Source organism: Coffea arabica, chromosome 6c (assembly GCF_036785885.1).
Source record: "Coffea arabica cultivar ET-39 chromosome 6c, Coffea Arabica ET-39 HiFi, whole genome shotgun sequence".
Taxonomy (NCBI): domain Eukaryota; kingdom Viridiplantae; phylum Streptophyta; class Magnoliopsida; order Gentianales; family Rubiaceae; genus Coffea; species Coffea arabica.
Genome location: NC_092320.1, coordinates 50,905,882 through 50,918,180, shown reverse-complemented (window position 1 = coordinate 50,918,180; position 12,299 = coordinate 50,905,882). Strand labels below are relative to the sequence as shown.

At 36.8% G+C, this 12,299-nt stretch overlaps 1 long non-coding RNA gene across 1 annotated transcript; it reads left to right on the top strand.

The window, feature by feature from the left end:
• The first annotated feature begins 8,219 nt into the window (after positions 1-8,219).
• On the top strand, positions 8,220-11,014 carry LOC140008090 (uncharacterized). The gene is made up of 3 exons (XR_011815498.1): positions 8,220-8,543; positions 10,015-10,103; positions 10,773-11,014. It is a non-coding gene; the product is annotated as an uncharacterized lncRNA (long non-coding RNA).
• Positions 11,015-12,299: the final 1,285 nt, after the last annotated feature.

Below are 12,299 nucleotides of genomic sequence, written 5' to 3'. Positions count from 1 at the left end.
GATCCAAAGTCGGAAACCCAAATCTGAAATTTGTTCAACAGTCTCGAATTTTCCCCAATTTTGAACTACCGTATATCGGTGCTCGAAACTCCGATCCTTGATCTACTTTGTCTGTTATAAACCTTACTTGCAACTCTAATTGAGTTACAAATTTCAGAGGCTAGCACACAACGTGTGAATTTTGCCGAATTTTCAAAGTTAGCGAAAAACCAACCCCGGCTCAATTCTGAGTGTTTTGGAACAGCAACTTTAAGCCCATTTTTGAATACCTTCCACTTAGATTCATGGAAAAGTATCTTCTAAGAACTTTTAGTACTTTCAAAGAGGTTTCCAACGGTACCAAGTTTTCCAATTTTTGACATGTAGAATGTGAGATACGATTTTCAAAATATCATATCAAAACTGAAAATTTTTCGAATTCCAAAGGAAGGGAGTTTTCAAGCACTCCTTATTCCTTCGATATTACTTGAACGTGTTATACTTGATTTTCCAAAATGAAAACTCGATCGCTCTTGTACTTTAAGAAACTCTAATTGAACCTCGATTTACGAGTAATTGAGGTTCGATTTCATGAAATTTTCTTAGATTGTACTAGTGTACAATCTTCCTTGATAATTGGGATATATGAGTGATGCTTCACTATTATTTGCTCAGGCGCACACGAGGACCCTCAATAGGATCTCGTAGTGGACGCTTAAACTTCGAGTGCCCTTTTTCTTCTCGTTTTACTTGGTGAGTGTCAAGTGTGTGTACTTGAACTCCTGTGAATTCGATACGTGATTACTTGTTATTGTTACTTGAGATTTTGGGAATAGAGTCGAGTGTGTACTTTATCGCACTCGTTCTCATTCGAAATGATTTAACTCATGCTCAAATTGCTTGAATATATCAATTGCTTGGATACATCGATTGCTTGTACATATCAATGCTTAATACATGATATGGTATGCTATGGCTGCATACGTCGTTGGAGTGAATCTTCTCGACACACAATTGCACATGGGGACGCCCACATCTCATTGGCTGACCTTGGACTCGAGTCGGCATGGGCTTGGTCGGGAACCTTGGCGAGCCATGAGATATATAAGCTTGACCTAATGAGAAGTCTTGCTTGGCATACTCGAGTAGTATCGCCACAAACAAATGACAGGCGGGCCCGATACAGGGGTATGTAAGGTGAAAGGGGACAGGTTAAGTGGAGTTCTACGGACAAAACCTACCCGATTGACGGATTGTCAATTCGTGGAGGTTATTGATCGTGCAAGTGGAATATAGCTCCTGAGAGCTCCTATATCCTTGAATTGTTTCCGTTTACTTTCCGGTAAATTGTTAATTATTGAAACATATTATTTCTTGGCTTGTAATTGGGATTGTTACTTGAACTACATGCTTGCATGTGTGTCCTTGGCCTCACGAGCGTTTTGCTCACCCTGTAGTTTTGTTTTCCTTAACAGGACTGGAAATGGAGTAAGCGCGGAGAAATATCCTTTTGGATATATTTTATTTTAGGGTTTCAAGTGTATTTTGGCTTGACCCCTTTATGATTGTACTTTTGGAAGTTTAATGTATCATTCGGATATATGTGATGTATATTTTTGAATTTAAGTTGTATTATGAACGCCCGACGTGCGGGTTGGATAATAGATGGATATTGAACGCTTCCGCACTATATGTATTTGTACTAATTTGATTGTGGTATCTAGTATCGCTTTAAGGTTGAACGTTTTTTTTCCTTGAGTCCTAGCGAGAGTTAGGCAGTCGTCCCACGGATACCCTTTGGTGCGCCTTAGGGAGAAGTGGGGCGTCACACAATGTCTCATCCGACCTGTGGATATTGTAGAAGGACGAATCATACCGAAGAAAACTGCTGGCTAAAGGGGTAAAAGTGTATGGGATGTGGGAGTACCAACCATAAAGTTCACGACTGTCCAAAGAGGTATCGACGAGAAACAACTACTACACAAGAAAATAAAACTATCCCTCGACGAGTCAATGGAGGAGAAAACCGACCAGTGGCATCTGCAAGAACATATGAAATGATCACACAACAAGATTTAGGGTTATCTGAGATTATGGAAGGTATGAATTTCGAGAATGAAATTCTTTTTAAGGAGGGAAGTTTGTGAGGACCCGAATTTTCTTATTTTTATTTTATTTTATTTTGCTGGTTTATTTAATTATTTACTCACCCATTTTCTCTGAATAATTTATTTCAATCATTTTAAACTTATTTACATGGAATAATGTCTCAATTATATTTTTAACACGTCTCGTTAGTAAAATTAATTTTTCTAGAGCTCGTTTAGCGAGAAATAAGGAGTACACATTTTTCGAGACTATGTTCGATCCGAGAGTACATTAGTCTTGGATAATTAAGAATGACCAGTAGTAGACTAAGAAAAGTTAATTGAGAAATTAGATATGAGCGAGTTAAAATTAAGCGTATACCGTGCGCGCGTCAAAAGTTTTCCGGAAGACGCGCTGGTACAAATTAATTGGAGATTTAAGGAATTTGTTCTAGGCTATTAAGAGTGAATAATTATAATGTTTAAGAAAGTGCATTGGAGGTTTAGTATATAAGTAAAACGAACCCGAGAAGAATCGGGCACAAAACGCGCGCGAACGCGCATTATTCCTAGTTGACTTTTGAAACATTTTTGGCCACACACTTAAGCTTCTCAAGGAAGCTTCATTTTCAGCAAACACACACTCTCTCTCTCTCTTCACTCATAGCAGCCGGCCATCCAAGAGGAGAAAGAAGGAACCAAAGCTCTTCACTTTCTTACTTCATTTCTTCATCAAATCACTCCAAAATTTACACACAACTTGCAAACCACTTGGAGACCAATTTAAGCTAGGCAAGGAGCTTGTTTCTCATGGTTTTCTTGAGCTTAAAGTGACCGAAAATTTCTGCTCTAGTCATCTAAGGAAGTAAGTGATGATCAACCTCTTGAATCTTGGTTTATATAAGTTGTATTGTACTTGTGAGAACTCATAGATTCATGTGAGTAGTTTTATATTATTGAAAATCTTATGAGTGGGTTTTATGAAATCCTGCATTGGCTTGATGAATTGATTTGATGAGATTTGATGTTATTTGTGTTGGATTAGTGCTTAATCCAGTGAAAATAAGTTGTGTTGTGAAAGAAAACTCAAAGGAAGTGAGATGTGCAAAAGTGGCGATTCTACCCCTATTTTACCATGACCATTAGTGCACTTTTTATGGTTCAATTGACTTAATTTTGATGTAAATATGTTGTGTGGGTTGTGTGGAAATTTTTCACCAAAAATCATCCAAATTGGTTGGCCAAAAGTTGAGATTTCGAAAATGTAGCAAAACTGGAAACGTAACCGGAGTCTCTCTGGCAGTGGTTTTGTTTTGGCCCTAACTCTTTGTTCCGGCGTCAAAATCGAGTGCAATTTGTGGCATTAGAAACTAGACACTTCCAGTTTTTCAATGGTATAAAATGAATTTTTTGATTCCACTTGAGTGAGCTGTACCAACCTTGTAAAGTTGCCTGTTCTGTTTCTCGTCTGTACTGGAAGTCCTGTTTTGAGCCACATTTGTTGCTCAAATATGAGCTAGTTGTGGACAGAATTTTAAAATGATTCCTTCTGAGAAATTGTAACCTTATGAATGTAGTTTCCAATGCCACTGACCACGTTCAATTCCGAGTTGAATTGTGTGAGTTGTGACTGGATTTCAGAGCTATCTTTGTGAAAGAAAACCCTAATTCTAGACTGATTTATAGCTAATCTTGATTTGGGACTTGTTATTTGAAATCCTTGGTGCTAATCACCTATCAAACACATCTTGGATGTTTATTAGACCTTGTCTTCATAAATGAACCATGTTTGAGAAGATTTCATTGGCCAAATGTTTGAAAAAGGAAAACTGTAGTACAAGGCAGATTTGCTTTGGAAATTCTTGGAACTTTAGTAGCTTTGTTAACTGACTTCCCGAACGAATTTTATATGAAATTTGACATAGGAATAGCCCATATATGGTAGAGTAATAATACCAAATTTGGTGCCATTCGAAGTCTATTTCAATGCCCAACTGAAGTCCCAAAATTTATGTTTCAAATATGGAAATTCTTGATCAATGAGGAATTTTTAGCCAAATTTGAGCTGCTATATCTTAGCGCCCAAAACTTCGATTCTTGTTCTGTTTGTTTTGCTTTAAACTTTAATTGTAACTCTAATTTAGTTTCAAATTGGAGAGACTAGTTCACATTTCGTGAATTTTGCCAAATTTTCGAAGTTTGCCGAAAACCAACTCCAAAGCGGTCTAGGGAGTTCAAATTAGAAACTTGAAATCGAAATTTGAATGTCTTCAATTTGGAATCATGGAAAAATGCCTTTTAAAAACTTTTAGTACTTTGGAAGTATTTTCCAATGGTACAAAGTTTTCTAATTTTGGACTTACAGAGAATGAGATACGATTTTTCAAAAATTACTTGTCAAAACTGAAATTTTCAAACTTAAAGGAAATTGAGTTTTTAGAACTCACCTTTTTCCTTCAAGATTGCTTGACCGTTTGACACTTGATTTCAAGATAAAAATCAGATTTTCCTTGTATTATTAAAACCCACTTCGAGCCTCGATTTGCGAACAATTAAGTTTCATTCTAGGATATCTTCTTAGATTGTATATGAGTGCAATCTTCCTTGGTAATTAGGGATTTTAAGTGATAATGTGTAATAGTTCGTTATTTTTTGCTCAGGCACTCAAGGGTATCTTCAAGAGGAACTCGAAACCGACGCTTAAACACTTGTTTAAGTACTTACTCACTTGTTTTGAATAGGTGAGTGTTCCATATAGGAGTACGTGATTTGTATAGTTTTATGACATGTTTACTCCATGGTCATTATGTGTTTAACTGTTAAGTGCTACCGATAATTGCTTCTATGAACTTTCCACCATTTTAAGGCGAGTATGTACTTTATCGCACTCGACTTACTAAAATGATAAATGTCTTCAAATTAACTGTGAACTATTACTGTTTACTATTTACCGTTAACCGTGATTACTTATCGTTTACCGATTTACTTAATTACCTGCTTACTTGATTATTTGATTATCGTAAATTACATGTTCATATGAAATTACTGCATATTGCTTATGTGTTTAAGTGTTAAGTGTTAATGATAATTGATCATATGAAATCAGCCACTGTTTTAAGGCGAGTGTATACCTCACTCGACCTACTAAAATGATAAATTTTTACCGTACACCAATTTACATGATTACTTGTGCATGTTGTAAGCTCTAAGCTGAACTGAGCCCTGCCCTTTGTTACTAACCTACTCGAGCCAGGATTGGGCTCGGTCGGGTAGGTTGGAACTATGGGACACCGTTTCGGTATACTCGAGTACTACCACTGGAGGGATAAAGTGATGGCCAGACAAACCGAGAGGACAAGGAGTTATAAAGTGAAGTTGACCGAAATGGTTCTACTGGAACACCGTATCCTTCAGTATGTGTTTATTTCTGTATCATGAAAACTGTCTTATTGTAAATGTGCCAATGTGAAACCTTGAACCATGCTTATGTTATGCTCAAATTACTCGTACAATGATAACTATCTCATGTCAAGGTGCCAAATATGCAACCTTGAACCATACATGTGGTATGCTTAAATTACTTGATTTATTAGAACTACTAAAATGTCTTGGAACCTCACTGGATTGTGTAGCTCATTCCACGTTTTTGTTTTCTTTAACAGGGTTCGAGGCCAAGAGTGCTCGTGAATGGTACTAGATTGTTTTCTTTTGAAAACTTTAAGTCGTATTTATAGCGGATGGTTGTAGTACATATTCTCTTGGATTGTATTAAGTTTGAAAGCTAACCAATTGTAAGCATGTAATATTTTGAAGTACTTTAATTATATATTGATGTTATTTGAAGTATTTCGAGCTTTTGAATTGTGGATGTGAGTCCTGGCGAGAGTTGGGCAGGCGTTCTACGGATACCCTTTGGTTCGCCTTAAGGGGAAGTGGGGGCGTCACACAAATTGTAAAAATTAGAAAGCTTTTGGGGTCAAAATGAAATTAAATTAAGGGTCTAAATAAAAGAAATTTAAAATTTTTGGATTACAATATAATTACTCAAAAGTCGAGGCGGGGCCAGATTGCAAATTTGGCATCTGTTTTGAGCAAAAGATAAGAAACAAAATTGGACCCACTTTTTTTTTTTCCTTGGGCCGGACTACTCTAATCCAAAAGAAAAATGTAGGCCATTTTCATTAAAACAAAAACAAGGCCAAATGAAAATTAAAACAAACTTAAATATAATGGAAATATTGGACTTAACCCCAAAGCCCAGGCGAAAGCCCAAATGAAAAACAAAATCTAGCCCAAACAAAATTAAAGAAACAAGCCCAGCTCTTTTTCTTTTTTTTTTTCTTTCTTTTTGTTTTCTTTCGTCTTCTCTCCTTTTTTCTTCTTCTTTGCCGGTGACCTCTCCGATCATAAAAATTGGTCAAAATACACTTCCCTACTCAATTTTTTGCATAGAATCCATTTTAGGGTTTGCTTTTTCAAAAAAAAAAATGCATGAGAAGGGGTCAAATTGACAATTACAGTCACAATTTTATTTTTTTAAAATCACCCAAATCTTCCCCACAAATTATAAAATTTATACCAAAACAGTCCCCGTGACTTCTATAATAGAACTATGACCTTAGTTTAACAAAAAAAAACAACAAAATGATAAATTAAAACAAAATAGCCCCTAATTTTAAGAAACTCATTTATTGCTTTTTTTGGATAAAAGAATCTCTAGGCCATGAACTAGTTAATAGATATCTATTTTTGGCAAAGCATATACTCCAAATTCACCAATTTAATTCATTTTTCACTTGGACATTTTCCAAACATGTGGTAGGCATGATTATGGCTTGCACATCCCATGAAAATTTGAATAGATTCAGGCCAACATATTCATTGCAAGGAAGAGAAAGAAAATTCAATGTTGATGTAAAAAACTATCCAATTGAAACCAATAAACAAAGAAAATGAAAACATAGGCCAATGGAAGATCTAGCATAAACTCTTAATCAAAGCTGTATATAGGAGAAGGAAACTTCACCGACGCTTTATGGTAGCGAGATTGATCAATTACGATGGCAAATGGTGATTTCCGGAGATAGCGGCGATGTTGGCCTAAACCACCAGTGATTTCTTTCTCTTCCTCCTCTGACCTTGTCTTTTCCCTTTTCTTTGTTTTTTTTTTTTTTTGTTTGATTTGTGGGAGAGTAGGAGTAGAGAGAGAGAGAGCTGAGATAGGAGAGTTATTTTTTTTGTCAATCATCATCCCTACTCCTATTCCTACTCTAACTACGGGGGCAGGTTCAACTGAGCATACGGGGGGCCGATGGGGACAGAACCATCACCGGATCAGACGAGTGCACTACACACTAATATGAATTTGTTGAAGAGCCACAAGTGGCATTTTGGTGAGAGCCAAGGTTTGAACCCTTACCTCCCACCCCACCAAAGCCTTAAGAGCTTGGTGGTAGCCATCAGCCCAAGAGCTGGTAGTTGAGATAAGAGAGTTGTTAGTGGTCAGTATTTTGTTGGAATGGATGTAAGTGTGTGAGTGAAATTGAGAGAGGCAGAGAGAGAGCCGAAGGAGTTGCAGTTGGTGAGTTTTATTGTGGGTTAGTTTGGGAAAGAGGAGGGCCGAGGGTGAGAGAGGAAGATTGTGGGGAAAAGTTGTGTCTTGAGCAAGAGAAAAGAAAGAGGAGGTTGAGTGTGTAGTGGAGTGAATAGTGTATTTGTGAGACCCCGGTCCGTTCTACGTTGATATATTCACTAGTTAGGCGGTAACGTTTGGGTTTGGGAGTATTTCGAAAACTCTAAGTAGGGATTAAGATTTAAACCCTAGTTCTATATTAGTTACAAGTTCAAGTGGTGATTAAAGTTAGTTATGTTAATGTGTGCCTTAGTGTGGGTAAGTACAGGATTTAATCCATTTTGTATAGGTTAATTAAGTTTAAGAAGGGTAGAAACCCTAAGTGAGCAAAATCCCTAATTTTGCCCTTGACAAAAAGGTTCTTGTTTAATTACTTTTATGTGGGATAAAGTATGTTTAAGTGTAAGTGATTAAGATGAGAAAGTGATTAGTGAAGTAATTAAGTGTGATTACATGTTTTAAAAGAGATTAAGTTATGACTTATGGAGTAAATTGAAAGATTATCAAATGTGTGAGGGAAATTGTGTAAGAAAGAGAAAGTTAAAGTGCAAGGGTTTAAACAACAAATAAAGCATTTTTGTGATTGGTTAGCTATAAGAAATATCTCCCAAAGCTTTGACTATATGTTGTCTTACAACTTATAAGAAACAAGACAAAACAAAACAAAAACAAAACAAAAATTGAAGAGAAATTTGAGAGAGAGGGCCGGCCACCTTGAAGAGAGAAAGTGAGAAAATTTCTTCAAAAATCTTCAAGTTTTAGCTTCCATCTTGGGTTTGAATCTTGGAGCAACAACTTGGGTGCTTGATTAGTGAAGGTTAATCATCTACAAAGCTTAATTGAAGGTATGCCTCTTACTTGAAAGATAAACTTTTGGGGTTTTGATCTTTAAGCCATGGAAATGATGTGATATGTTATGATTATGGATTTATATGGTGAATTTGATGTTTTATGGAAGTTTTATGGTTAACTTTTGGTGATTTATGCTGCTGGAAATTTCGGTCAAGAGAGAGAAAATTTGGGTTTCTTGTTTTAATGCTTCCTTAGTTGGTTTGATTGGGAAATTGCCTTGAAGTGGTTGTGTTTGATAAATTGCCTCACTTGATTGGTTGGTTTCTAGCAAAATTCTGATTAGGGTTAAGAAACCCTAGACTCCATGAGGTTAGTTTAGTTGAACTTATGGCTATAGAGTTAGGGTTTGGTTAGTTGGATGTTAGGGTAAGTTGATGGGTGCATATGAAGTTAGGTTAGGTGTTATGGTTAGTATTTGGTAATTTGGTTTTGATTTGGGAGGGGAATTTCGGACCATTTGTAGGCCATTTAGATGGTAGTATATGTGTGTTTATTTGGTACAAAAGTGGTTGAAAAACCTGCATAAGAACCATGAAAACGAACCATATGTTTGCGACATTTGAAACCGGCAAAATGGGTAAACAGGGCAACCCAGAACCTGAACTTGAGCTCCATTTTTCTTAATGCTATATACGGATTTAGGAATTCCTCAAAACATGAAAGTTGTAGCCTTGTAAGTCCTGAGTATGCCTACAAAATTTCAGGTCCATCGGATTAGCGTAGCCTGAGTTATCGACAAATGCTCAAGCCTGTTTTGACCCTTTGATTCTGCGCGTTTTTCTAGTTTAGCTTCTGCCGTGATTTTTCGGTTTTGATCCCATTCGATCTGGGTGTCAACTCCTTCATAAGAAATTTAGATCTTGGTCTCAGCTTCGAAATGGTATAAAGTACGTCGAAAACCGAGTTCCGTAGCTCCGGTTATGATCGAAACGATATCGATCGTCAGAACTGCCCGGTTTTTGGACAGTTCTGACGGGTACTTTGGCACTCGAATTTTGTTCTGTTCTTAATAGATTCAGGTCTTGGCCAAAACATGAAAGTTTTAGCCTTATGTTTCAGCTTTCTAATGCCTTTGGAATTTCTGAATTTCGATTTCTGTGCCGTGAGTTACGGTCTTGCAAACAGGGCCTGTTTGGTAACCCGCAATGAAACAGCTGGCACTATTTTGTGCATTTTTGACCTATACCTAGTGAGATCTGGGTTGAAATGTCTTCACTAAAATTGTAGCCCTTTCTCTTAGCTTCGAAACGGTGTCTCACCCACTTTGATCCGACACTCCTAGCCTAATTTTTGACCAAAACGGTTTGAGATGGCCGATTTGGCCATTTCCGTTTGCCGTTCCGCGCGGACGTGTGCGGCCGTTTTGCCGTTTCCGCACTTTCGCGTGCCAATTTTGCCGTTTGGCTTATTTCAAGTACGTTAGTTGCCGTTTGTGATATATTGTGACATAATCTTCGATTTCAGACAGTGGTGAGCTAGGCGGTGCCGGTGGGGCCCACTATTAGCCAACACACAAAGTGAATTCCGCCTTTATACTACTGTTGGTATTTTGAGTAAGTATTCAGGCCGCTCTTATGTGTTAGTTGTTTATGTGTTTCGTTATGCGTAAAAAGGGTACCTAGGCGAGAGTGTACTTTATCGCGCTCGACCTAAACCCTAATTTGCGCACATATTTGTACATGGCTTATGTATATGAGCAATTTTGGAACTAAAACCCTTGAGTTGGTGGCTCAGGGTGACTTTTGAATAATTTTGTGAATTTTGTGAGTTTGAGGTTGAACTCAATACCTAGAGGGACTATTCGAGCCGGTTAGGGCTTGGTCGAAGTCAGTCCAACTTGGTTTGAGGTCACCAAGTTTGTGAACCCGGTTCGCTGAGTATGTGGACCAATTTTGTGACCCGAGCTTGTGACTCAAGCTCAAGTTTGTGATTTCGTTCGCCTGGGCAAGTTTGTGAGGTGACTGGCCAGTGAGGGTGATAAGGTGTCGGTGGGTGTACAAGTGAAGTTCTACGGACCTTATTTATGGTCGACGGAGTGTCGACAGGAGATCACGCATGGCAAATGACTTGGCTTTGGAGCCACCCGTATCCTTATTATGTGATGTTACTTTTCTGCTTTTGCTTTACTCTTACTGTGTAATTGGTGTTACGTGAAATTTACGCTTTTGCCCCTGTTTACTTACTAAGCTTTTAGCTTACCCCATTCTTTTTGTTTTCCTTAGCAGGGGCCGACGCGGGTACGTTTGGGCACTTACACTAGTATAGTATAGTTAGACTTGCTTGTAATAGCGGACAATTAGGATGTTTGTTTTTATTGTGGTGGTTTGTATAAGGACCCTTCTTAGGGTCTACCTTTTGGTTTTGGCTGTAATTATAAGGATGTAATAGTTTGAGCAGGTACTTTTGGGGAATGTACTTATAACTCTTTTGGGATTGCATATATATGTATAGTACTCTTTTGGATTTTCTGGCTTTTATTGTTTTAAGTTTCGAGTCCTGGCGCGAGTTAGGCAGGCGGCCCGCCGATACTCTAGGGTTCGCCCTTGGGAGAAGTGGGGTCGTCACAGTATTAGTTAGGAAAAATTATTAAAGGGTGATTTTTGGATTTTCTTTTTTTCTTCTTTTTTTCTTTTCTTTTATTGATTTTTCTTTCTTTTTCTCTTTCCCATTTTTCTTGTTTTCTTTTTGGTAAACTTGCAAAAAAACAAAACACACATTAAAATGCATAAAATAAATAAATCATAAATAGATGAAAATTTCAAAAAAATTAAAAATTAGCAAAAATTTAGTGTCTATATGAAGGATTGCTTTAATTAATTATTTGTGAAATGATTTTATGTTATTCATTTATTTATTTGTTATATATGTGGATATATTTAAATTTATTACTTATTTATTATTTTTTTTGTCAATTGGCTCATAAGAAATTGGGTTGGATCTAAGTTTAGGCTTAGGTAGGACTAGGCCCATCTATTAATTGAGCTTTTTTTTTTGGGTTTGGAAAAATTTTAGGCTTTTAGAAGTTGGTCTTAGGTATTTTTGATAATATTGGGTTAAGGTACTAAAATTGGATTTCTTTAAGATATTTTTTGGGCTTGCCCAAATGATGCATGGGCCATGGTAGTACAAAATGAATTTTGTAACTATAATTTGGTTTGGGCCTTGTAATTTTAATATCTAAATATTGCACCTGCAATAAAATATGTACATTTTAGCATGTTAAATAAATTTAGTGTATTTATCTGATAACTTAATAGGTCCATCAATTATTTTTGGCCCAAGTTATTATTGCCTTCTAATTAACACATTTAAAATGTCCAAAATTGGCCCATCAATAAAATAGTCTGAGTGGCCTCTTTTATTTGGCCCTCGTCTTGATTAACATAAGAGAGGACACTAGTCTATGTGTTTGGCAAACATATTCTTGTGAGATAGTCAATTAGAAAAACCCAACTAACTTGACCCGTTTGAATTGCACAAATTAATCTAACCCATTTGACTTAAAAAATGATCCAACGCATTTGTAAAGTGGATCTTCTTCTTTCCCAAATTAGAAAATCACTTTGAGAAACCCTAAATTACAAGCCCTTTTCAATCTATTTTCACTTTATTTTTGAAAAGGGATTGTTTCAATTTTGGAATTCAGGGCCACTGTGTTTTACTAGCACTAATATGGACAAGGGAGCAAAATTTTGTTGGACAGCCTAGAATTGCTTAGTTTTTGACATCCTAAACTTTCTCCCAAGTTA